Here is a 24,440-nt window from a genome sequence, read left to right on the forward strand (position 1 = left end):
TTGAATTACTCAACGTGAATAGAGAAAAGAAAAAAAAAAAAAAAACGAGGTTGCTGGCAATTTAAAGCATTTTGAAACGATGAAGACAAGAAATATTCGATCGCATTTAAAAAAGACTAATGCAAACAACACGCATGCAATCTCGTTGCGTATGATTGCCGAACGAAACTTGCTTTCCCGCGCAATGCTCAGAGTCCGCGCGTTCGACACTCGCGCAGAGTGATCTGCGCAAGCCAGCGAGAGCGCCAAGTGAATCGGTGAACTTCGAACTCCGCTAGCGTTCCATAGCTGTGGACGTTCATAGCGAAAGCGTCGGAGAGAGAGCGATTTACTGCCAAGAATGGATATCCGCTAATATCAAAGCTCAAATGCGTGTGCGCATCTGGATAACTCTCGCGAAACAAATATTTTCAAAACTTGGCGATCAGTGCGTTGAAGGCGTAGAATATTTTATCATTTCAGTGACTCCCCCTCCCATGAAAATATTAATGCAAATCTGCATCGATCTCAGGAATGATAAAATTGAGGGGGGGGGGAGGGAGCGGAAATCCGCGTTTCCGCGGAAAAGTAGCGTGTCTAACATTTGAGTATCGGACATCAAAAAAATCACAGCTAGTAACTCAGAATTTCTTTCGAAATCCATATTTTTAACTCGTTAAATCGCAAATTATTGTAAAATGAAAATTTTTGAAAAATATTTTAAAATTACACTTCATACATCATAGAGCAATTATAAAGTTTTATTCAGGGACCGTATTTTGTAGTTGAGATAATAAATGATCTATAACTAGATCGCTGGGCGCATCTGTTAGTAAAAAGGAAGTTACTTTCCTCTCTCTCTGATCTTATCTTTGAAAAATTACCAATTTTGTAAATTAAGGATGAGGTTTTTGTAAAATTAAAAACTAAAAAGATTTCAAAAAAAAAAAGAAAAAAAAAATCTTATTTTACTGATCTTAGTTACATTTTTATAAAGCAAAATTACAATAGTTATGAGTGATACAATGGAAAACATTGCAAGCAAAGTGTTATATCACATTTTGTACAAAACGTAAGAGGTCTTCCCTTACATTTTTGGAATTAGCATCTTCTTTGATTTGGGCTTTTACCTACGACATGGTCTTTTCTATCTAAACGTATCGAGTCTATCACTTTACGTCTCGAAGACATCATGATGGGTCTTCCAATGCTTTTTTTTTTAGAATTTGTTCCCCGTTTGATGTACGAAGCGGCAATTTAACTTCGGATGTCTTTGATGCTTTTCTTTTCGCAATTTGTTATATTGAACAGAATATACGTATTTACGACAGCCATGTCAATAATTCTTGTAAAGATAGGCCAGTGCCATTTTTTGCCACGAATTTGAATTGTATGTTTCTCCAAAAGCCAGTCATGTTGGTCGACACTACCCATATTTTTTGTTACATTGGGTTCTAGTATAATGTTGCAAAATTTGGAATTTTTCTTTTAAACCTTTTCGATGCCTTGAAACTTGAGTTAAAGGTTTTATGTAATCAAAGTTTGTTGCTGCTGTTACGCACTTGTTATCTTTCCATTTAACTATAGTTATTTCATTTTTTATATCAAACCAATAGTCATAAGTACCACGACTTTCTTGATCTAATGTTTTATTAGGCAAAAAAGGGCAAAAAGCAGTTAGGTTGCTTCTACTTGTGCCTGTAGCTCTGAATCCTTCTTTTTTCAATTCAACCAGCAGATCATAAGAATTGAAATAATTGTCAAAAAATATAATGTGACTTTTAGGATCGGTTACAGGTTGTAGCATTTTTTTCACCACTCGTGTTCCAAGTGCTACTTTCCAAGTTTCAGGAGTCGTGTCCAAACTCTCCTTACCACAATATAAATCAAAATTATAATAGTAGCCCTTTACTCCACACATGGCCCAAAATGTATAACCAAATCTTATGGGTTTACCTTTCAGACATTGTTTGAAAAAATGATGGCTGTAATATCTAATCATTATTTCATCAACAGATAGAAATGTATCAAAAATTTGGAATTTTTGAAAGTTGTGATTCATATGTGTGATGGTTTTCGTACTTTGAAAGCCCGGTCTGATTTTTGCATTGCTGCATCATTATTCTCTGCGAAATGGATTACAGATTTTATTTCCAAATATTTATTTGGTGACAATGTGTTTTTTACTATAGGTACCATGAGATCTTCATCCTCTGACCAGTAATCGCGTTCACTGGATAAAGTGTGATAGCCAGTTAAAATAAAAAAAACAATGAAACTTTTCAATTCATCAATTGAAACTGAAAATTCTGGCTTATATATTTTTCCACTCTTTTACATATCTTTCTGTTTCATGTTTTGGAAAATTTTCCATCGTCATCAAAGCATTCTTCGTTGGTTAAGTCGTCCACATCAGGTGGTAAAATTGTTATATCTGACTCTATTTCCTCAGAAAAGATATATTCTTATGCTTCTTCTGTGGTGTGAAACACTTTTCGCCTAGACATTCTGGAAAAAATGAAAAGGGGAAAAAAACGGTATTAGATACCACTAACGCCCAGCGATCTATTTATAGATCAGCATGTTTAAACTTCCGTTTTAACAATAAAAAGTTATTATTCTAATTTTAATAACACAGAGGTATTAAAATGTGGAATAAATAAGAAAGTTATAACTTACTTCAATTTTCTTCTCCCGTTGTACCTAGAATTGAAAACTGCACCATGAATCTGCAAAATGGCAAACTTCAGACGCTAGCTGCTGTACTGAATGGGGGAAAAAAAGGTTCAAAACTTGTTTCGGGGTGTAGCCACACGTTTAAGAAACCAGCCAATGAGAATAAGATAAGATAAAAAAGGTATCGTTTTCAATGAGCGTTCTGAGAAGTAGGTGATCTATAAATAGATCACTGGGCGGTAGCGGGTTGATTAACTCATCAAAATATGATGGAACCCAGATATCGATATTTTACATTATGATGGTTGGCTTTACCTTTTTGACCCCTTACTTTCACTTTCCAAAGATTTGATTTTGAAAATTGCCACCACATCAACATGTACTTTAAAAAAATTAATAAAAAGATTCATTTCCATAACGCAGTGTTGATCCGTTTCGTGCATGCCGTAACAAACAGTTGTCAATATGAAGGAAAAAGCATCTCTTAAAATTTAAAATGAAAGAACTAACCTTGTATTTTGATAAGTTGTTGGGGCCATAATACTGTTCAGGATGGAAAATAAGTGCATTGGGGGACATATATTTCAAGTGTCACCTTTCTAGTCCCCATACTGTCCCTCACTTTTTTTCGCTCTTTAACGAATCGGTCCCTTTAGACCTTCCACTTCTGCTGCGCTTCTGAAACTGCAAAAATAAATGGATACGATTTGACGTACCCAACGTATGTTTCGAATATAGTACAAGTCATAACATTACAACGAATGCAAGTACTTCAAAAATATTCTACTCGCCGGTTAGGCCAAATTTTGCTCCAACTGTCATCCAAATTGCTTTTTTTAATGTGCTACCTTTGTAATTAGTATCTTGCTTATCGTACAAGCACGGGTGCTTCCGAACTTCAAGAAACTTTTCCAAGTTTATATTTTTCCGCTTTAGAAGAATTTCCTCATAAGCTCCGGTGGCCGCCCTGGCTATGTTCACCATATTTTGGCGACGAGCTGCTATTGGCGGATGGAATGCGAAACTCGGTGAATGAAGCAGAAAAGTTGAAAATTTTCTACTCTCCATTCAGTTGAGTTTTGGTCGATGTTATGTTATCCATGTCTATGTTTCCAAAGGTTCTAAAAATGCACAAATAATAATAAATATAAAAATATTTCATTTCAGAAATTATAATCAGTTCATTGATTCACTGTAAACCTTCAAATTCGCGCCCCCCCCCCCGTGTCCGTTAACCTTGTTGTGGTGGGGGGGGGGGGCTTGCGGTATGGTGAGTTCGGGGCGAGGTCTTGGGAGGAGTAGTGAACCCCCAGTTGCTCAAACAGAATATCGGCGGGAAGGGACTTTTGTTCCCTTTCTTCCCTCATCACACTTACCAAATTCAGACAGAACCCACTAAGCCAAGGTGTCTCTACCGTGCCAGTAGCTGCGTGGTACCGGGGGTAATCGGTGCCTCAAACGGTTGACGTCAGGGATAGCAGGCGAACCCTGGTGTAAAAGCCTTACCCCTGTGCAGGGGGCTACACAGGGGCTAGACCCCAGTTTTCCCCCTCAATTCTCAGGTTAATTTATGGATGATAACATAAAGAATACCTCTCCCCCTTGTGGGGAGCGTCAGACAGAATCGCTTACATCTGCTAAATTTTTTGTTATAAAAAGAAATGAAAATCTGACATTTACTGCAGTTTCCCCATTTCTAATAAATAAAGCCTTGGTAAATACAGTGGTGGACAAAATTATAGACTCAATTTTTTTCTCTTTTGTTTCAATTATAGCATGACTCAGTTTAAATTATTTTCATTGAAGTTAAGATGAATAGTTGAAGAAATAGTTCTAAAATTAGTAAATCTTATCAATTAAGTTAAAAAGTTCATGAAATTAGAAAATTTGCTAATTTCATATTTTATCATTACGTGAAACCTGGACAAAAGTATAAACTCAAAGGCAAAAAATCCAGGATTACGAGAAAGTTTCGTTCGAAAATGTTAATTTAATGCCATAGAATGAATAAATATTGCCATCAGTGATTGCTAACAGTTTTGTTTTTGGAAATTAATGAGAAACATATAAATGCACCGCTGGACAAAATTATAAACTCATTTTTTTTTTCATTTTTTCAATCATAATTGAACTCAGTTAAAAAAGTTTTTGTTCCAGTAAAGATAAATAACTGACTAAATAGTCCTAAGTTCAGTATAACTCATAAAAAATATAAAATAAATAATTTAATTTAAAAAATTCTCAACTTTGAAAACTTAATAACGCATGAAACCTGGACAAAAGTATCAACTCAAAAGTAAGAAACTCTGAAGTTTGGTAGAATTTTATTCAACTACTTAATCATTTAATATCCAAAAATGAACAAATGCTGAATTAAAAAATGACAAACTTACGATACTGCATAAACACAATTATAAGCTGACAAAATTTAAATTTTTTAAGTTTAATTAAGTTACATTTGCAATTATTGTAAAAAAAACCAAAGCATAGATTTATGAAAATGTAATTTTGCTATTAACATGGATAAATTGAAAAAAAAAACCAATATTTGAAATGTTTTAAAAATTAACACTGCATTAAATCTAGCCATTCGTATAAACTACTAACTTTTAAAAACGAGTTGGGCCACCATTTTTCTGAATTACTTCGAATATGCGGCTGGGCATAGATTTCACAAGAGTTTCCAACAGCTGCTGTGGCATATGGTTCCATGTTGAAAGTATTGCCCTTTTTAATTCCTCTGTGGTTTGGTACTGGTGCCCATCATGATAAACTTTGCGAACCATGGTCCCCCAAAGATTTTCAATCGGATTAAGATCCGGACTACGAGCTGGCCATTTGATAACTTTGATACCCCAGCGCTTGAACCACTCTTTTGTACTTTTCGCTGTGTGTACACTCGCGTTATCTTGCTGAAATAACCAGTTACCTCCAGGAATTAGATGAGCAAAAGGTAAGAGATGATCTTCCAGGATTAATTGATAATCTTCAGCGTTCTGTCTTCCATTAAGAAACGCCAATCCTGCTTTACCATGCTGAGAGAAACCAGCCCAAACCATTACAGAACCTCCACCAAAGTTTCGGCTAAATATGTGTTGTTCTTTTTTTCTAATGTCATGCCAATAGTATCTTAAGCCATCTGGACCATCCAAGTTGAATTTTTTTTCATCGGACCAAACAACTGTATTCCACATTTTTTTCCAAGACATATGTCTCTGTGCAAACTGTAGTCTTTCAGCAATATGCTGAACCTCCAGTTTTGGCTCTGTTTTCATTTTTCTCCACTTCATATTCTGAGCTTGTTGTAGAACTCTTCTAACTGTCCTAGAGCTCACCTTGAGTTTTAAAGTCTTCACAATTTTGCTGGAAGAAGCTCCTGTGTTTGATGCTGTGCGTAAAATATATCTTCGATCTCTCTCAGTTAGTTTCGAATACCTCCCTGTCCTTTGTCTTTTTCCATAACTTGGGGGATCCTTCAGTACGTTTTTTACTGCCCCTTGGGAGCATTTAACTAAATAGGCAATTTGGCGCTGGGTTTTACCGGCATCTCTGTAGGCCACAATTTTTCCTACTTGTTGCTCTGTAAGTTTTAAACCTTGAGGCATTTCAAAACTCAATGAATACCAAAGCACGAAGAACTTAACAACTCGACAGAATGAAAACTTGCACTTAAAAAAGCTCAAATCGTTCTGAACATGAAAACCAGACGATAAAAAGTTTCACTTGAATAATAAAGAAAAATTAATCTGATGATAAAATATCGTCTGAAATGAAAATAAATGTTTTTTATTACTTTTTTTTTCAGTGGCATTTTTTTCGTTTGACATAATGATAAAGAAAATAAGCAGTAGCTAATGACAAGAATGTTTTTATTTTATTCTTCAGAAAAAAAGTTAATGATGAGAAAATCCAAAACTTGGAATATACTACACAAGAGCCCTTAAAGTTTATTTATATATTAAAGTTGAGCATTTAAATTGCATTATTTGTTTCATTAAATAAAAAATTAAATTAAACTGGGTGAAGTTATGATTGATAAAATGAAAAAAGGTCTTGAGTTTATAATTTTGTCCAGCAGTGCATTTAAATGTTTCTCATTAATTTTCAAAAACAAAATATTTAGCAATCACTGATGGCAACATTTATTCGTTCGATAGCTTTAAATCAATGTTTTCGAAGAAAATTTTTTTGTAATCCTGAATTTTTTACTTTTGAGTTTATGCTTTTGTCCAGGTTTCACGTAATGATAAAATTACGTAATAATATTAATTTTTCATATTCTCTAACTTCATTAACTTTTTAATTTAACTGATGAGTTGTACTAGTTTTAGAACTTTTCTTTTAACCATTCATCTTTACTTTAGTGAAAAAAAGTTAAATTAAGTTAAGCTATGATTAAACCAAAAAAAATATTTTTTTGAGTTTATAATTATGTCCACCACTGTATTATTGGTGAATTTCAATCTGTAAAAAAAAACACGTACTGGTGAATTATTAGTAGAAAAAAAACATCCAAAACAAGTTCAACATATCCTATCTGTCAAACAATTAGGTCCATATCTTTGTACACTTTCGCCACATTCAACATTAAACTTTTCTCGGGGAATCATTTCGGAGCCGGACCTTCTACACTGCTCAAAACAATTAGGGGAGCAAGCAAAAACGTGAAGAAAACCGGGCGAGACGGCCATGTATTGGCATACAATGGATAGTACACGCGTATCAATGCGCAATACAGAAAAAAAGACGTAAAATAATTGGAATTAAGTTTTAATGCTTTGAAAGTATGGAAAAAACGCTAAAAGATGATTTAGGGCAACAATTTGGTTACATGTAAATGATGAAAAAAGACACTGTTTAGACATGATGCATAAGTTTTAATAAGGCGTGTGGGCTCCTCGAACACCTAAGACTGCTGCACACCTGTTTGCCATGGATGCGATGAGGTTATCTATCTGACTTTGGGGAATACTGTTCCACTCCCCAAGAAGTGCAATTTCCAAGTCTCGAACAGTAACAGGCGGCCTTGGTCGTGCAGCAATGCGTCGTCCGAGCATGTCCCAAACATGCTCGACTAGATTCAGGTCAGGAGAGCACGCTGGTCATTCCATACGCTGTATTGTTTCAGCTTCAAGCATGTTCTCTACCAGACGAGCTCTATGCGGTCGGGCAATATCATTCTGGAAAACAACGGAATCTCCAATGGCTCCAGAGTAAGGGATGACATGAGGTCGCAGTATCTCGTATGCATACCTTCGGCCAGTCAAAGTGCCATTCCGAATGATATGCAGGTCCGTACGTCCGCCTATGCTGATTCCACCCCATACCATCCAACCAACTCATCTGTATTGTGACTTTTCACGAATGAATGCGAGGTTATTTCGAGTGCCCCTGTCCCTCCATACCAGAAAGCGTCGGATGTCACACTCTAGGCTGATTTGGGACTCATCTGTAAACAACACTTGGCTCCAATCATGTTGCTCCCAATCTCGATGTTCAGCATCCCATCATCTTCGGGCAGCACGGTGGCGTGGGGTCAACGGAATGAGGACCATTGGCCTACGTGCATAGAGCTCTCCCTCATGAAGCCGATTACGTACTGTTTGGCTGGACATCCTTCGTCCTGTTGCCAAGAGTAACTGTCTTTGCAGCTGCGTAGCATTCTCTGTTCTGTTTCGACGGGCTATTAACAGTATATACTGGTTATCAGTTGCTTCAGTGGCATGTGGCCGACCTTGCCCTGGTCGACGTCTAACATTTCCTGTCTCTTGGAATTGATTCCAAAGCCTTGCAACAACACTTCTGGAGACTCAAACAGCGTCCGCGACACTACGTTATGTTTGCGCGGATTCCAGTCTGCCTATAAGATGTCATGTCATGGATTCCGGTAAATCACTCTGTTAAGACATTCTCAAGTAACCTTGTCTCAAGAAAAAATACTGTGCAATCGAATTTCACAGTTACGGCAATAAAACGGACGTTTCTGCAACATCTCGATTTCTGCTCTTATCTCCTTTTTCTGGTTTTTGACGTCATGAACACTGATTGGCATATAAAGTTTTCTTTTTCCGTTTCCTGGTAGGCTTAAAATTATGGATGTTTACATGTACATACATTTTATGTTAATTATTAGTATGCATCTTTGCGTAATTTTGTTAAAACCATGTGCTCCCCTAATTGTTTTGAGCAGTGTATTTACACCAGAGGAGGAAATTCTAGAAGAAATGAAGGACCAACACGTAAGTGGAGCGAAAAGGATCACTATCAAACGCAATGGCATAATGCAGAATACGAAACACATCATTCTGACCTTTAGTATGCCTATCCTCCCTTCACGTGTCAAAGCTGGTTATCTCTCATGCCCTGTCAGACCATATATTCCAAACCCGCTACGGTGCTTTAAGTGCCAGCGCTTTGGGCATTCCAAGCTGTCATGCCTAGCACAGAAGCTTGTGCCAGATTTTCTGAGGCCGGCCACGATAGCAATGAATGCTCAAAGGAATTCAAATGTGTCAACTGCAATGGAGACCACCCGTCCTACTCTAGAAAATGCCAAAAATGGCTCTCTGAAAAAGAAATACAAGTAATCAAAACTACTCAGAATATTTCATACCCAGACGCAGAAAAAATAGTTCAGTCTTGTACACCTTTAGCTGGACTTTCATATGCTGCAGCAGTAAGAAAAGTATTCAATTCCACCAGTACACAAACAGACTCTCAAATTAACACAATAACCAGCACTAAATCAAGTAACTCACCTAAATCAAAAAATAAATAGCTCAATACTCCTAAGCCTCCACAAGAAAATAGTAATGAAATTCAAGTACAAAGTACACAAATCCCGAGTAGAAGTTACTCAACTAAATTAATTTCGATCAAACCAACTAATCAAAAACAAAACAAAACTGTAGAAAATAAGAAAATAAATACTCCTAAGCCACCACCAAAAAATTGTAACGAAATTAAAGTACAAACTACACAATATCCGAGCACAAGTTACTCAGCTACATTAATTTCCAAGAAACCAAGTGAGCAAAAGCAAAAGAGCACAGTGGAAAAAAAGAAAATTATCCAAACGCGCGCGAAAATTGGGGTAGCCTCTAAACAGAGGCCCCCAAAATTTCATAATTTTAAAAAAGAGGACTTTTTACTTTCTAGCAAGAAAGTAAAACTAACCAAATCCCAAATTGAAAAACTGAAACAAACTCCTCCCCAAGAGGAAGACGAGGATGTCGAGTTTGAAGACCTTCCGCCATCCGACGATGAAGGGTGGACGGACCATCCTTCTTCTTGAGCTGCTTTTTCTTCTTCAGGTTTAACAATAGAAAATTTTATTGAAGACAATGATCTTTGCATCCTTAATAACGGTGAAAACACTTGTTTTCGTCTTTCTATCCAATCTTACCGTGCCATCGATCTCGTAATATGCTCACCTTCTTTTCTGCCACGTTGGGATTTCCAGGTGGAGGCTGGTCTCTACACCAGTGGCCACCTTCCAATCAGGATAACCTCTACTGGACGCTGCGGCCATCAGCAGCATCAGCAAGCCCGACTTCGCATTGATCGAGCTGATTGGGCAGCATTTACCCAGTTGGCAGAAATTAAATCTGAAGACGTGATTGATATTGATATCGATGTAGCAGTAAGCCGAGTAACCGACATTATCTCTACGGTCGCGAAAGTCGCTATTCCAAGAACCACTAAAGGCAGGATAAAATTTCCTAAACCTTGGTGGAACTTTGATTGTCAACAGGCTCATAAGGCACAAAAAAAAGCATGGAACACATTTCGTCGGGATCCAACCACACAAAATCTTGTGGCACTCAAAGAGCTCGTGCTGAAGCTCGAAGGATTTGACGAAAAAGCCAGCGGGACTCGTGGCAGACCTATGTCAGCACAATCACGACGTCCACCTTATGTAAGACAGTGTGGGGTAAAATTAAAAAAAATTCTGGTAAGTACAATACGTCTTGTGCTCTCATTCTGGAGAAAAATGGTCAACTTTTATCTGATCACAAAGAGGTGGCTGACTGCCTGGCGACTCATTTGGCAGAAGTCTCCAGTGCAAATAACTACTGCCCAAAGTTTTTAACAATCAAATCACGCAAGGAACAAAGAGTGCTTGATTTTAATTCAAACATTTTTAATCAATACAATACAAAATTTACCTTTCAAGAACTAAATATTGCCTTACAAAAATCAAAAAACACATCACCTGGCCCTGACGAAATACACAATAGCATGTTAAAAAATCTAAGCAGGTCTTCATTACAAAATATTCTGATACTATTTAATCGAATTTATTCTGAGCACAAATTTCCCAAATTCTGGAACCAAGCAATAGTAATTCCTATCCTTAAACCAAACAAACAATCTGATAAACCCGAGAGTTATAGACCTATAGCTCTCACAAGCTGCTTTTGTAAAGTAATGGAGCGGATGGTCAACGCCAGGCTCATGTACATTTTGGACTCGCACCATCTGCTATCTTCATATCAAAGTGAATTCAGGCGCGGCAGATGCACCATAGACAACCTACTGCTTCTCGAAACATCAGTAAGAGAAGCATTTCTCAAACGAAAACATCTTGTGAGCGTATTTTTTGACATTGAAAAAGCATACGACCGTACCTGGAGATATGGGATCCTCAAAACCCTGCACGAGTATGGGTTGCGAGGTAATTTACCCATCTTTCTCTCCAATTTTCTGAAACATCGTTCTTTTCGAGTACGTGTCAAGTCTGTTCTGTCAGATACCTTCATTCAAGAAGAAAGAGTACCCCAGGGAAGTATACTAAGCGTAACTCTATTCATAACAGCAATCAATAGCTTAATTGACCAATTGCCTCCCGCTGTAAAAGGTACCATGTTCGTGGATGATTTTCAAATTTCTTTCTCATCAACGAGCATGAGTATCGTTGAAAGACATCTTCAAATTGTAATCAATAAAGTATCACAATGGGCGGAGGAAAATGGCTTTACTTTCTCTGCTCAAAAAACTTTTTGTATCCACTTCTGCCGTAAAAGAGGCCTTCACCCTGACCCAAATCTCCTCCTCAATAATCAACCAATAGCTGTAAAAGATGAAGGAAAATTCCTTGATCTCACACTTCACAATAAACTAAAATTTATACCGCATATACAAGAGTTAAAAAAGAAATGTTGATTAAAATTAAATATCCTTAAAGTCTTAGCGAACACTTCTTGGGGTGCTGATACTGAGTCTCTGTTAAGAATATACGGGGCTCTGATACGCTCAAAACTTGATTATGGATGTCAAATTTATGGCTCCGCTACTAAAACCTATCTGAAAAGTCTGGATCCAATACATAATCAGGCACAGCGCATCTGCACAGAAGCCTTTCGAACTTCGCCTATCAACAGTTTTCATATCCTTGCACACGAACAATCTCTAAACAATAGACGCCTCAAACTTTCTTTCAATTTTTACTTCAAAATAAAACCTTGCACTAATCACCCACTACACCTCCATATTTTTAATCCACCTAATGTTGCTTTATTTCTACACCGACCTTCGATGACCCCAACATTTTGGATCCGAATGTGTTGGGTACTCTCAGACCTGCAGCTATCAGATTTCAAAACTGTCAACACAATAGAACTAATTGAACCATGGTGCGAAGTCAAACCTTCTATAATCAATGATTTCTCAAAATTCCCAAAACAAACTACTGCTGATACAGTTTATCAACAAGTCTTTTATGAGATCAAAAACAAGTATGCTGGCTATAAACACATTTTCACTGACGGATCAAAAGCAAACGATCACGTCGGCTTTTCCACAATAATTAATGATCAAGTTACGGCTGAAAAATTAAACACATCTTGCTCGGTATTTACTGCAGAAATAAAAGCTATATTTTCATCTCTACAATCAATAGCCCAATCTGTTTACAAAAAGTGGGTGATATTCATGGACTCCAAGTGTTCAGTGAAAGCCATCACTCACTGCAATAATAATAGCCATCCTATCGTCATTCAGACATATCATTTGTACAAAAACCTTATGCAACATAATTTTCAAATTACCTTTTCTTGGATCCCTGGTCATGTGGGCATTGCAGGCAATGAGGCAGCCGATTCAGCTGCCAGAGCTGCAAGTATCCTGGTCGATAATAATGTCCCTTTCAATGATATCAAAAACGCCATCGCTGTAAGCCTCAACACGTATTGGCAGGGGACGTGGAATTCAGAAATCGAAAATAAATTGCATTTGATCCAGCCCTCCACTAGAGGTTTCGTATCATTAAATATCACCAGGAGAGAACAAGTCTTATTAGCTCGACTTCGCATTGGACATACCAGATTCACCCACAAATATCTGTTATGTCATGAACCAGTTCCAACTTGCATTACATGTGATGTAAATCAGACAGTGTTTCACATTCTATGCAACTGGCCAAATTTTAATCTAATTCGTTATAAATATTTTAATAATTTTAACCCATCTTTGATGGAGTTGCTGGGGGAACCACCCCATCGCAATTTGTACTCCTTCCTCCAGGAGATTGGATTCTCCTTTTTAATTTAGCGTTTATCTCGTCATTATGTGATTTCGTCCTTCCTTTATTTTTCAAGATATTTTTTCGCCCATTTTGTCTTTATCTTCAAATTGTTTAAATGATTTTATCGGCTGCACTTTTTTACTAGCACTTGAAGTTTTATGCTTTCTTCTTCAAAATAAGCTTTTATTTACTTTATTCTTTAATGATAAATAAATAGCATATAATAAAATATCGTTTGGCGCAGTATAGCCCTCAAGGTCTCTTGCTCCATAAAAATCAAATCAACCAACCAACCTTCAAATTCGCTATTGCAAACATATAAATCAGATACTTCTGGGTAATAGTTCGCATAATCCGGCAATAAGTTATTGAGTGAATAATCGAAGGATGAACTTATAACGTGAATCCGCATGATTTTATAATTTAGTGATCAATAATCGGATGAACATCTCAGGTGAAGTTCTTGAGAAAATTTTAGAAACAAAGTTGTCAAGTGATTTCAAGCAACAAATTAGGCCTATGCTAGCTAAGTCAGGGCTTGGATGAAATTCTACGAGTAGAGATCGAAACAAACATTTACCAAGCAGCACTTTGGTCGAGTACTGAATATTCCGCCTGGGATGGGCATGAACAACTCATTCAATAATTATGTGAATGTTTAGTATGATTGAAACTCTTGATAGACTTATGTAAGCTAGAATATGAATAGCTTGGCTTAAACAATTCTACTCAAGGCCTTTTGGTTGAAACATTCTATGCTCGATTTAGTCGCTTTAGTAGAAGGGACCTCGTAGCATCTTGCAACTGTACACTAATAGAAAACTAGATTGTCTCATTCAAAATAAGTCACATCATTTATAGCACATATTTCAAACTCCAGCATTAGTTATCAGCGTTAGAAATCATTAAAAAAAATCTTACTGGTCCTTCGGACCCGTGAGCATGAAAATGTACCGGTTCACAAACAACATCACTGATCTGCGTTAAATTCAATGCTAAATAAACTAACCACATTTTTTTTTTTTTAAACTGTAAGAATGGTTGGCGATTTCCCTCATTATTTTTTTTTATCGTGGTCCGAGGCAAGTTTTTACTGGTCTGGGACCAGCAGTAATTTCGAACGGCGGTTATTAAACATATTTTTGATTCCAGCAAAATGGAATTTTTTGTACATAAAAAGCTCTCGAAGAGCAATTATTTTATAATGAATCAGACTATGAGGTCTAGAGACATACTGAGTTTTAAGTACGCGGTATTACACTTTTGCACCACAATTCAAATTACAATGATTTTGATTATTAAAATATTTCATAGCATTTATTTATTTTTCTTTACCCAAAGTAGTTACTATCTTTTTTTTACTATAATATAAATGACTTTAATTTTACTTCTAGGTATTGTAATTACTACATGCCCCAAAGTTCAATTTGCAGAAACATGGTTTAACAAATTTGGAATCTAAGTTTTCAAATTATTTCAAATTAATTGGAGTTTGATTTAAAGATTATTAGTTCTCTATTCATCTTAAGAATCAATTGGACCTTTCAGTCGGAACCAAGGTGCCTGGCTGTTAGGAAGGCATGGTTCCTATTATGGGGAATAGTATAATTTTTTTAAAAGACCAAACTGACAAGGGGGCCACAGCTGTTCTCGGCGGCCCTGATTAATATGACACTGAAATGTAGTTGCACACAAACGCACATTCATGCTTCTGGCCTATTAGAAATAATATAGGCGATAACTTTTATTCTGTATTGATTTTATGTTAGATAAAAAAAAATAACCTATACATAGAAATACAGTTGCATTTCTTAAATAAAGCAATTATAAATTCACTAAAAATTTCATTATCTTGAATTATATTCAATTTTACAGGAACTCGGCGTTGGCCGAGTGCAAAGTACTCGGAAAATTGGCTGAGTAGGCTGAGTGCTGAGTATTTACCGCGTACTTGGTACAACACTAATCAGTTCCCTCAGAGGATATGTGGTTAGGGCAAATTATGTAGAAAAACAAAAACCATACCCACTCATATAGATACATTGAGTTCGCAAAGCCCGTCATTTAGGGGCAATTACCTTCTTTCCAGTGCCTTTAAATGATTGGCCTGCATTATACAAATTAACCTTTCCAACTTAGCAACATTTTAGATTGTGAGGGTCAAGCGGAGTGGCAGTACTGAATCCATAATTTTTACGAGGTAGGTCAAAATATTAAAACCACTGCAATTACACATTTCCCAACAAGATTTAATATCAAACTTCAACGAGAATTGAAACCACCCACCCAAAAAATAGGGTGCATTTTCTGCCTTGCTTGCTCTGCCCTAGATCAAGCACCCTGCAATAGTAACTTTCAATTTTTAAATAGTTAAATTCGAAAATTACAGATCAAAGTTAATTAAAAATTTAGATAAGTGAAATAAAATTTTATGTTCAGAAAAAACAGCTATCAATGTATTTATTAGGCAAAATAAAGGAATGAATGATATATTTCCAAATTCTGCATAAAATAACTAACCTTGTATTTTCTGAAGAACATACATTCAGAATGGATTCCATCTGTTGGTAAAGGAACCATTTGGGAACATATATTTCAAGTGTTCCCTTTCTTGTATCCAAACTATTCCAACTTTTCTTTTTTCTTTAGTGAACCGATCCCTTTGCACTTTCCACTTTGTTTCTGCTACAGGACCTGCAAAAAATTTATTTGTTACAGTTGATTGTTGATTGCAAACGCATAGTTCATACCATTCAAATATAGCGACTCTTATCCCTCAAATTGAATGACATGCCACAAACTCTTCTTCATTTGGACATCTTTGTAATCTTTCCTTTTTTTTTATCGAAGAGGCAAGGGTATCTCCTGGTCTCTTCTAAAAATAGTTCTAAATTTATCTTAATGGATCCACTCGCCATTGCTGACGAAAAATGTTGTTGACTGTTGACAATGTGAAGAAGAGTTCCTATTGGCTGTTGCGAAGCGGATTCCGCTGCCAGAAACAGAAAAAGTTTAAAATGTTTAAATTCTCGATTCCGTTGTGTTTCTGCCGCTCGGAAAAGGAAACAACCAGAAATGGGGAGGTTTTTCTGTTTCCGTTGCTCGTTTCCGACGACTTTCTGGTGATGTGGATTCGCGGCTTTAGGTTTCAGTCGGTTTTCCTTGCATGTGGAGTCCAGGACTAAGCGCGAGCGCTCAGACCGATAAAGGATATTAAAAGTTTACTATTTACGTAGATATTTATAGCAAAAAAACTTCAATCCTTTTCTTCGATGAATATTTAAAAATAGCCTTGTGGATTTATGGGTCAAATGTCATGATTTCTTTTAATAATTCTCGATTGAAGCGATATTAAGTTTTTTTTTTTTAATTTTTAAATGCTGATTTTTTCTTGTATAAAAATGAATATTTTGAGGCCTATGTAACTTCTGACACAGATTTTTTTTTTTTTTTTTTTTTAATTGTTTGACTTTTGAGGTTGCGACAAAAGTTGTTTCTGCGAAAATTCTGCAAAATTTTTTCTTTCGCGGGTGATAAAGTGGGCTTGGTCGAGACTTAAAAATAAATAACTGAATATTATTTTTGAAATTTAAATTAACTATTTTACTGTCCTGCATGAAACAAAATATTCAGAAGATTCTCAATTCTCTTTGTTCTGTAACAAACTGGGAGAATTTGATCTCGAATTTATTTGGAGGGGATGGGATTATGAAAAATCGTTTATTCCAAGTTTTCCTGTCATTTTGCATTAATGATTTGTTCAAATGAAATTAATATGCTTAGCTATCATAAGAGCGAAAGAAATGGAAGCACAATATAAAATTGTGAAGTAACCTTGTAACACATGCCTAGTCTTCCTGGTTGAATATTTGATTCTTTTATTTGTTATTTAACTAACTCTATTTTAAAAAAGAAATAAGTTGAAAAAGAATTGTTTAAAAATTACTTGCTCACTTTATGTGCCGACGTTTTAAAGACATTTTCTTTTTCTTTGGATTGGTTTAAATAATTTAAGGACACTTTTAATTCTTTTGGAAATAAATATTAATTCTGTGGATTTTTCCACATCAAGCAGATGCTCGAGAACATTTGAAAAGCAAGCTAATTTATAAATACTTAAAAGGGGAGAATAATCTTACTACGCAACTGTAAAGAATCTTGGTAAAACACGATAGTTTTTCATTCAGAACAACTGCTTTCACATTTGCATCTTTCCATTAATTTTTAGACTGGACTTCCTATTCATTTATTTTTAATTATAAGATATAATCATTTTTCATATTGAATAAGATCAAGTTCTGTGAACAATTTTTTGTACACATAAAGCACTACTTTCAAAGTGAACTTTGATTTATTCTTTTTATAATGCTACAAATATTATAACACCATTAAGCAAAAAATGCTTGTGAAATTGAAATTTTGACAAGATGAAAATTTCTATTTTCAGTCTTCTTGTGCTTACACGCAGTATTTGCTTTGCCCTTGCACTGCATTTCCAATTTCTCTAAAATACTCCGCTAAAGTATCTCTTGGGGAAAAGGGCATTGTAATTTGGTAGTGAGGAATATTTGTTCAAATCATCTCCAAATTTGTGACAACTGCGCACCTTCTCATTAACTGAGGAAGATTTTTGTTCCTTTGCAATGAAATTGTATAAAATGCACGCGGCCTTCACCAGACTTTCAGTGTTTTCTGGAAGGCATCCATTTTTTGAGTGAAAAATACGGAACTTAGATAACAAACGCCCAAAGGCGCACTCAAGTTTTCCTTGCTGCGGACAATCGCTGATTAAAAGTTTTTTTTGTCGTATCCGTATCTCCTGGTAGGTTTTTATGAGCTGGAAAATTTAGCTCATTTGCAAGCAATTTTATTCTGACCACGGAGTGTCGGACTACTGCACCATCACTGTTCCCTCCCACGTCACTCACATTGATTATGGTGAACAGTTTTTTGGCATCCACCACTTCAAGCAACACAATTGAATAGTATTTCAGATAGTTAAAGTACTGTGAACCAGACTTGGGTGCACATTTAACTCTGATGTCTTTTCCGTGGATGGCACCTACGCAATTGGGCATCTTCCACTGTTTTTGGAATTCTTCCGCAATTTGGACCAAGTGTTCCTCAGACGGTACTGGCATATATGCATCTTTCAGCGTCACCCTTATGGCTTCGCAGGTCTCATAGATCGCACTACGGATGGTGTATCGCCTCGCAGAAAAAAGAACGCTAATGCACGATAATTCGTACCAGTGGCAAGAAACCTGAAAAATAAGAAAAGAAATAGTTAAAATATGAATTACATTTAATATTAGGGTCTGCATAAGTGAGGACCAGCAACAGACACAGATTGGTCCTAGTCAAAAGAACTTTTAGTGTGTAGTATATTTGAAAAATGTACTTTCACGTTACTACCGATAGCAAAAGGTTATATATATCTTGAAACTTATTTTTTTGTTTACATAATGCTGATTTATCATGCATTAATATTTTTGTAGCATTTTATCTTTTTTTCATAATTATTCTTTACCCAAAGAGGTCACAACCTTTTTCTTGATGCTAGAAAAATTACTTAATTTCACCTCTATGTATTGTTGGTCAGTATGTGAAAGATTTTCAATCTAAGTTTTAAAATTTGAAATAAATTGAAACATAATTTTAAAAGTTTTTTACATTGTCCGTCTTTGAATGTTCATCTTAAGAATTACTTTGACTCTTACTGGCTAAAGGTAAGTTGTATAACACTGATATGTGATATCCAGTTACATACAAAGGCTTATGCATTCCTTTGGCATAGTAGAAATGACTTAAGCCCTTGTTAACTTATGCATAGAATAGTTTTTTTTTTTAATGAATAAAGTATTTATAGTTATTGTTTGGTGTCTGTATGTCCTAATACAGTGAAATGCCACACAATTGAGATAAGTTTTTTTTTTATTGTAAAACATTTAAATTCAACATATAACGAACATAACAAACCAAAAGAAAGTTAAAAATAAAATGAACAATCTAAGAGAGCAAAATACTGCAGACATTTGTGAGCTTTTGGATTTCATGCTAAGACAACTAACATTTTGTGGGATGTGTTTACAGACATCAGGTCCTTTTTTTTTGCTGTTGAAAAATGGATTTCTTGTAACTTCAAAACATGTCTGCATTCTTTTTTTTTTTTTGCAAATGTGCTCTCTCATGTTGTGAGGCATGAAATCGTAGAAAAGGAGAAAAAGAAAAAATATGGAAATAAAAGAAAAATTTCAAGATATTTAAAAAAGAAAGTGCATATAAAATGACTAAACATGCATGTTAAAATGTGATTTTTTTAAATTTTTTTATGGAAGACCAAATTCATATTAAATTCCAACTATTTTAGTCTCTTATTGTGAATATTTATCTTTTTCTAGATTTTTCCTAATTTTCCAAAAAGTATTGACGTTGGGAATGTAAAAGACTAACTGCAAATTTTTAACCCCTCCCCCCCCAATTGCACATTAACTTTATCATACTATCTTGCACATTTAGTTTCCTGTCGGGAAACCCCCACCCCCCTTTTTTTCAAAGAATAAATAAGATAATGAATGAAAAGTTGACAAGAAACTGCAATTTAGATGCACTTTACTAGACTTTTTATCTTGCAAATTACCAAATATGATGACTAATCCACTTGCTTCCGAACGTAGAACATCCACTTGCTTTTCCGGTCCAGGAACAATTGCGGGAGGGGGGGGGGAGTGAAGTGTGTCGCAAGGATTAAGGCATTAAAAAAGGGCTTGTAAGCACTTATAAGACTAAATGTAAATTAAGGACTTGTAAGTAATTGTAAGGAAGTTTTCAAAATTCTGGAATATTGATTTGCAGACGTAAGAGAAATACAATTGTTAATTTTTAATCTTTCAATGCCTAATAGAAAACACTTTTGATATGCTGCAAAATCAGTTACCTACTAGTACTTATGCTACAAAATTAAACAAATGTAGTAAAAAAATATTTTATGAACACTTAAAATAAAAAAATAGATATAAACATTCTATTCGAGAAACAAATGCTGAGTAAAAATGCCAATGTAAAAATTTCAAAAAAAAAGGGGGAGGGGGATGGAATAAAAATAAATAAATGCATCAATTTGAAGTAGCATAGGTTAAAAAGAAACTTTAAACAAAAGTCCAAAATTTATTGGATCCAAAAAAAAAAAAAAAAAAAACCTTAAATCAAGGCAAGCAATTTTCGACAAAGCATTTGACTGATGTGGACATGCTTTCTACATATAAGGTTTTAGGTATTCAAAGTATTCAAAGTAAAAATTAAGAAAATTTGTTTCAAGTACTAGAAATCTCTAACAATTCATAAAAATAACTTTCGTTTTCAAAACAGATCAAAATTTTATAAAACGAAATATTTATCAGAACACATATTAACCAAGACAATATAAATTATGAATATTGAAAAGTAAGGAGATATTTAAAATCATAAAACAAAAACTCACAATCAAAAATAACGGGAGGAGAGACAAAAACAAAAATTGAGATTGCACAAAATAAATGAAAAAATAGGGAGGACATCACTAGAACTGAGTTTTTTTCCATGATTTTTTATAGTTTATGTGTTGAAAACCTTCGTTTAATAGCATGGAAAAGCATTAACTATTCAACAACACATTACCACAGAAAGGAAACAAATCGCAGGGGAAAAAATAATAGTAATAATAAAAATTAGAGAAAAAAAAAACGAAAAACTGCAGATCTGATGAAGAATCTCATGCTTGTGTTGTTGCTTTTATTTTATAGATTAATGCAACGGAATTAAATTCTTTTTTTTACTTTTTATCGCGCATTTTTTTTCATTCTAAACACCCAGCAGCTAAATATTCATTCAAATCTATTTCATCATACATAAGGAAATACTTAAACCCTTTTATTCTATCGTCTAACTTCTTGTATTTGGAATTCTTCATCCTTGGTTGGCAGCTTCAGCAGTTAGCATTAGCATTTTTGCTCTGTTTTCTGCTTCATCTTGCTTCAGGAGATTGATTAAACAATAGATGTTTAAATGGCGATGATTGGGTCGACCATTGATTTTTGAGTGGCAGCTTTCAACGAAATTATTTGTTCTGTCTTCATCATTATGAAAGTTATTCCACATTGAACTATATTGAAAAGTTTAATAAAGATATGTCAGGGTGAGTTGTGTGTTAACTATAAATTGGTTATATTTTTAATCAGAAATTTCCTTTTTATAAAATTTTGTTCCGGACCACTTAGTAAATTTTCGTTGCCAAAGCAGCCCGACAATCCAATTTTCTAAGTCATATGAGATAGAATCAGTCAGATGCTAGCTATCCTTCCCTTTACATCCACGAATTTGTTTTAATTTAAGAGCTCAATGGTCTTTTTAGAATTTTCTAGGGTTAGTTTTCTTTAAAAGTACTTGAAAGGAAGTATACTATAAATTCCTGTTCCTATGAAATTTTCAGAACTGTGACTTTTGTTCATAATACCAGGAATTTTATTGCAATAGAATTCAAGAAAAATGGCACATTAAACAAGCCGAACATTTATTGCTGTTCCTTGTGGCGAGATTTTGCTTTATTAGTGTTATCTAATCGAATTTTTTTTAAAGGTTTGTAAGTTTCCCTCAGGCTGTAGGTTGGAGAACATTGACCTAGAGAATAAATATTTAAAATTAAGATCAATGGTGGATATTCAAGGAATGGGTACTCTAGCCATGTTAGTAGTATTAGTTCAAAGATGGGGATGCACTTAATACCACATTTTAATGAATATCGAATATAGTACAATTTATTAATGAATGCCTGTCGTTTAAAGTGTAAGTGACGACGCAAAAAATCAGATCTGTGCGGGAACCGCCAAAAATCAGACTCTTGACTTTTTCCGGAAAGCTGATCATTAAATGAAACTCTTATAAGACTGCAAGAACACAAAAATAAAATATGTTGATATTAGCTCAATGACAAATAGCGCTTTTTAGCGATCCATGTTTCTCGTACAAAAGATTATTTTGTACATATATAAGTAAGTAACAATTTGAATTAATTTTGTACTTTGTTAATTTACGCTTATTGTACAAAAATATGTTTGTTTTCCAATCATTCAATATTTAATGTTTTTATTCAGGTGCCAAATTTAAAGAATTTGGCAGACTTAATATTGGATTTCTCTGCTGAATACCAAACCAATATTCACTGTATCCCCACACAATATAAACCAATTCATAATCATAGTAATATTACAAACATAAGAGTGTCCAGATAAATATTTTTAAGCATTCATTTTCAAAATGAAAATTAGTTTCAATTGAGTACAAACCAGGTTATTTGATTAGTTGTATTGATTAAATTTAAATTTTAAAAAGAAATCTTCCAACTTACACAGCAAACAGTGACTCCTGCTCATCCATCCGAGTGTCCACTAAGTAATTAAATAACTCGTATTCTCTTCCAAAACTTGGACGTGTGGCTGTTATGTCCAACACCACTATATTAAGTTCTATAGGGGGGATAAGCGGTAAAGCTGCAATTTTTCTGATCTATTCATTCTTCATTGGTTCTGTACAAGTGCATAAGACCTAGTTTTTGAATCCCAAAACAAAATAATCACTATTAGTAAAACCTAATTTCTGATAATTTGATTAAATTTAATACATTTATTAGTTTTATTTTTAAAATGTGTGTGTGTGTGTTTACTCACTGTGTAAAATTCTGTTTCAGATAATTCTGAATTTCAGAAAAAAGTTTTAAAAACCGACAAAGTCAGTCTTATTTTTAAACAAAGTACTAAACAAAGTAGAGTATTCTAATTGTCAGAAAGAAAGTTTAAGAATGAACTAAGTATGAAAACTAAATGTTGGTTTTATCAAAGTGTGGAATGAGAAAATTTTATTTTATGTTTTAAATGAAAAATAAATCTTTCATTAAAAAAAAATCCTTCTTACCTTACGCCAAATGTTTTGGCTGTAATGGAAAAAGCACCCTCTGATGTTAGTTTTCGGAATGCACTCCTCCAAGGCCTTGATGCAGCTTGTTTCAAAATCAATTAGAACCGATTTGGGGTCAAATTCAACTCCCAATAATCTTGATTCTGGATGAGAATCTGAAAAATTCTGCTTTAACTTTCCTTTCCTTTATTAGTGAGTAAGGAAGGCTTTGCCCCTTGTGTATATGCCATACACTGTATACAGCTGGAGGAACAAATGCGGAAGAATTTTAAATGTTTCATCCAGAAACATTCTTTCGCTGGTGCACATGTTTTTTAAATTTTCTTCAGCTGAGAATACCTGTAAATATGGTTAAATGAACAAAATATAAACTGATAGTTGTGCTTATGAAGGATGCTAACAGTTACAATACAATATTTTAAATCTAATTGTTAAACAACTTTAATCATTCATAGTTCATATATTTGAACAATTATAATTTTAAAATATTTCATTTCCCTTCTTTTTTTTATCCAGGTGGACAATAGTTTAGGTCTGATGTTATTTTCAACCACTCTTTCGAAAAATAAAGAGACAGAAATGTGAGAAAATTTGTATCCATGCAAGTTATGCTGTTAAGCAACAACTCAAAGGTTTCCTATCTAAAATTTAATAAGGTTATTTTTTGCAATTTATAACTTCAAAATATGCATAGTATATTTCGTTCTGGTATCTATTTAATTTAAAAGCAATAAATTAGGAGTTAACCTAATCGACTCCGTACACATATATAGCACCTGTTGGAAACTTAAACATAGACATTTTCCATGTAACGCGTGTTTTCAAATTTCTACCGGGGGGGGGGGGGGGCAAAAAAAAAAGTTTTTACCATTTTGTCCATTTATAAATACATTAATATCTTATTTAGAAATAGAATACTGGCATTATTTTTGTGTGCAATAATACTAAATGTTTAAAAATATATTTAAAAAGAAAATCATTTAAGTTAAAAAAAAGAAAACCATTTAAATAGTAATTAGAAAATAAAAAGATCAATTTAATCAGGGCCAGATCTTTGATTTTACGACATGGGGCAGCTTTCAAAACTGCTGCCTCTATCCATCTTCTCAAGTTTTCGTATTGAGTTTCACGGAAAGAAACACAGAAACAGGGTGACTTAGCTGCCTCCTGGGGAAGGGCCCCGTCTTGCACCTTCTACATCCACTCTGAATTTAATTAGGAATCTTACCTTAACTGATTACCTTAAACTGATTAAAGTGAATGTCGGACATAACGTCCAGTTCCAAAATGTCCGAGGGACATAACGTCCGAG

Source organism: Uloborus diversus, chromosome 9, assembly GCF_026930045.1.
Source record: "Uloborus diversus isolate 005 chromosome 9, Udiv.v.3.1, whole genome shotgun sequence".
NCBI classification, from domain to species: Eukaryota; Metazoa; Arthropoda; class Arachnida; order Araneae; family Uloboridae; genus Uloborus; species Uloborus diversus.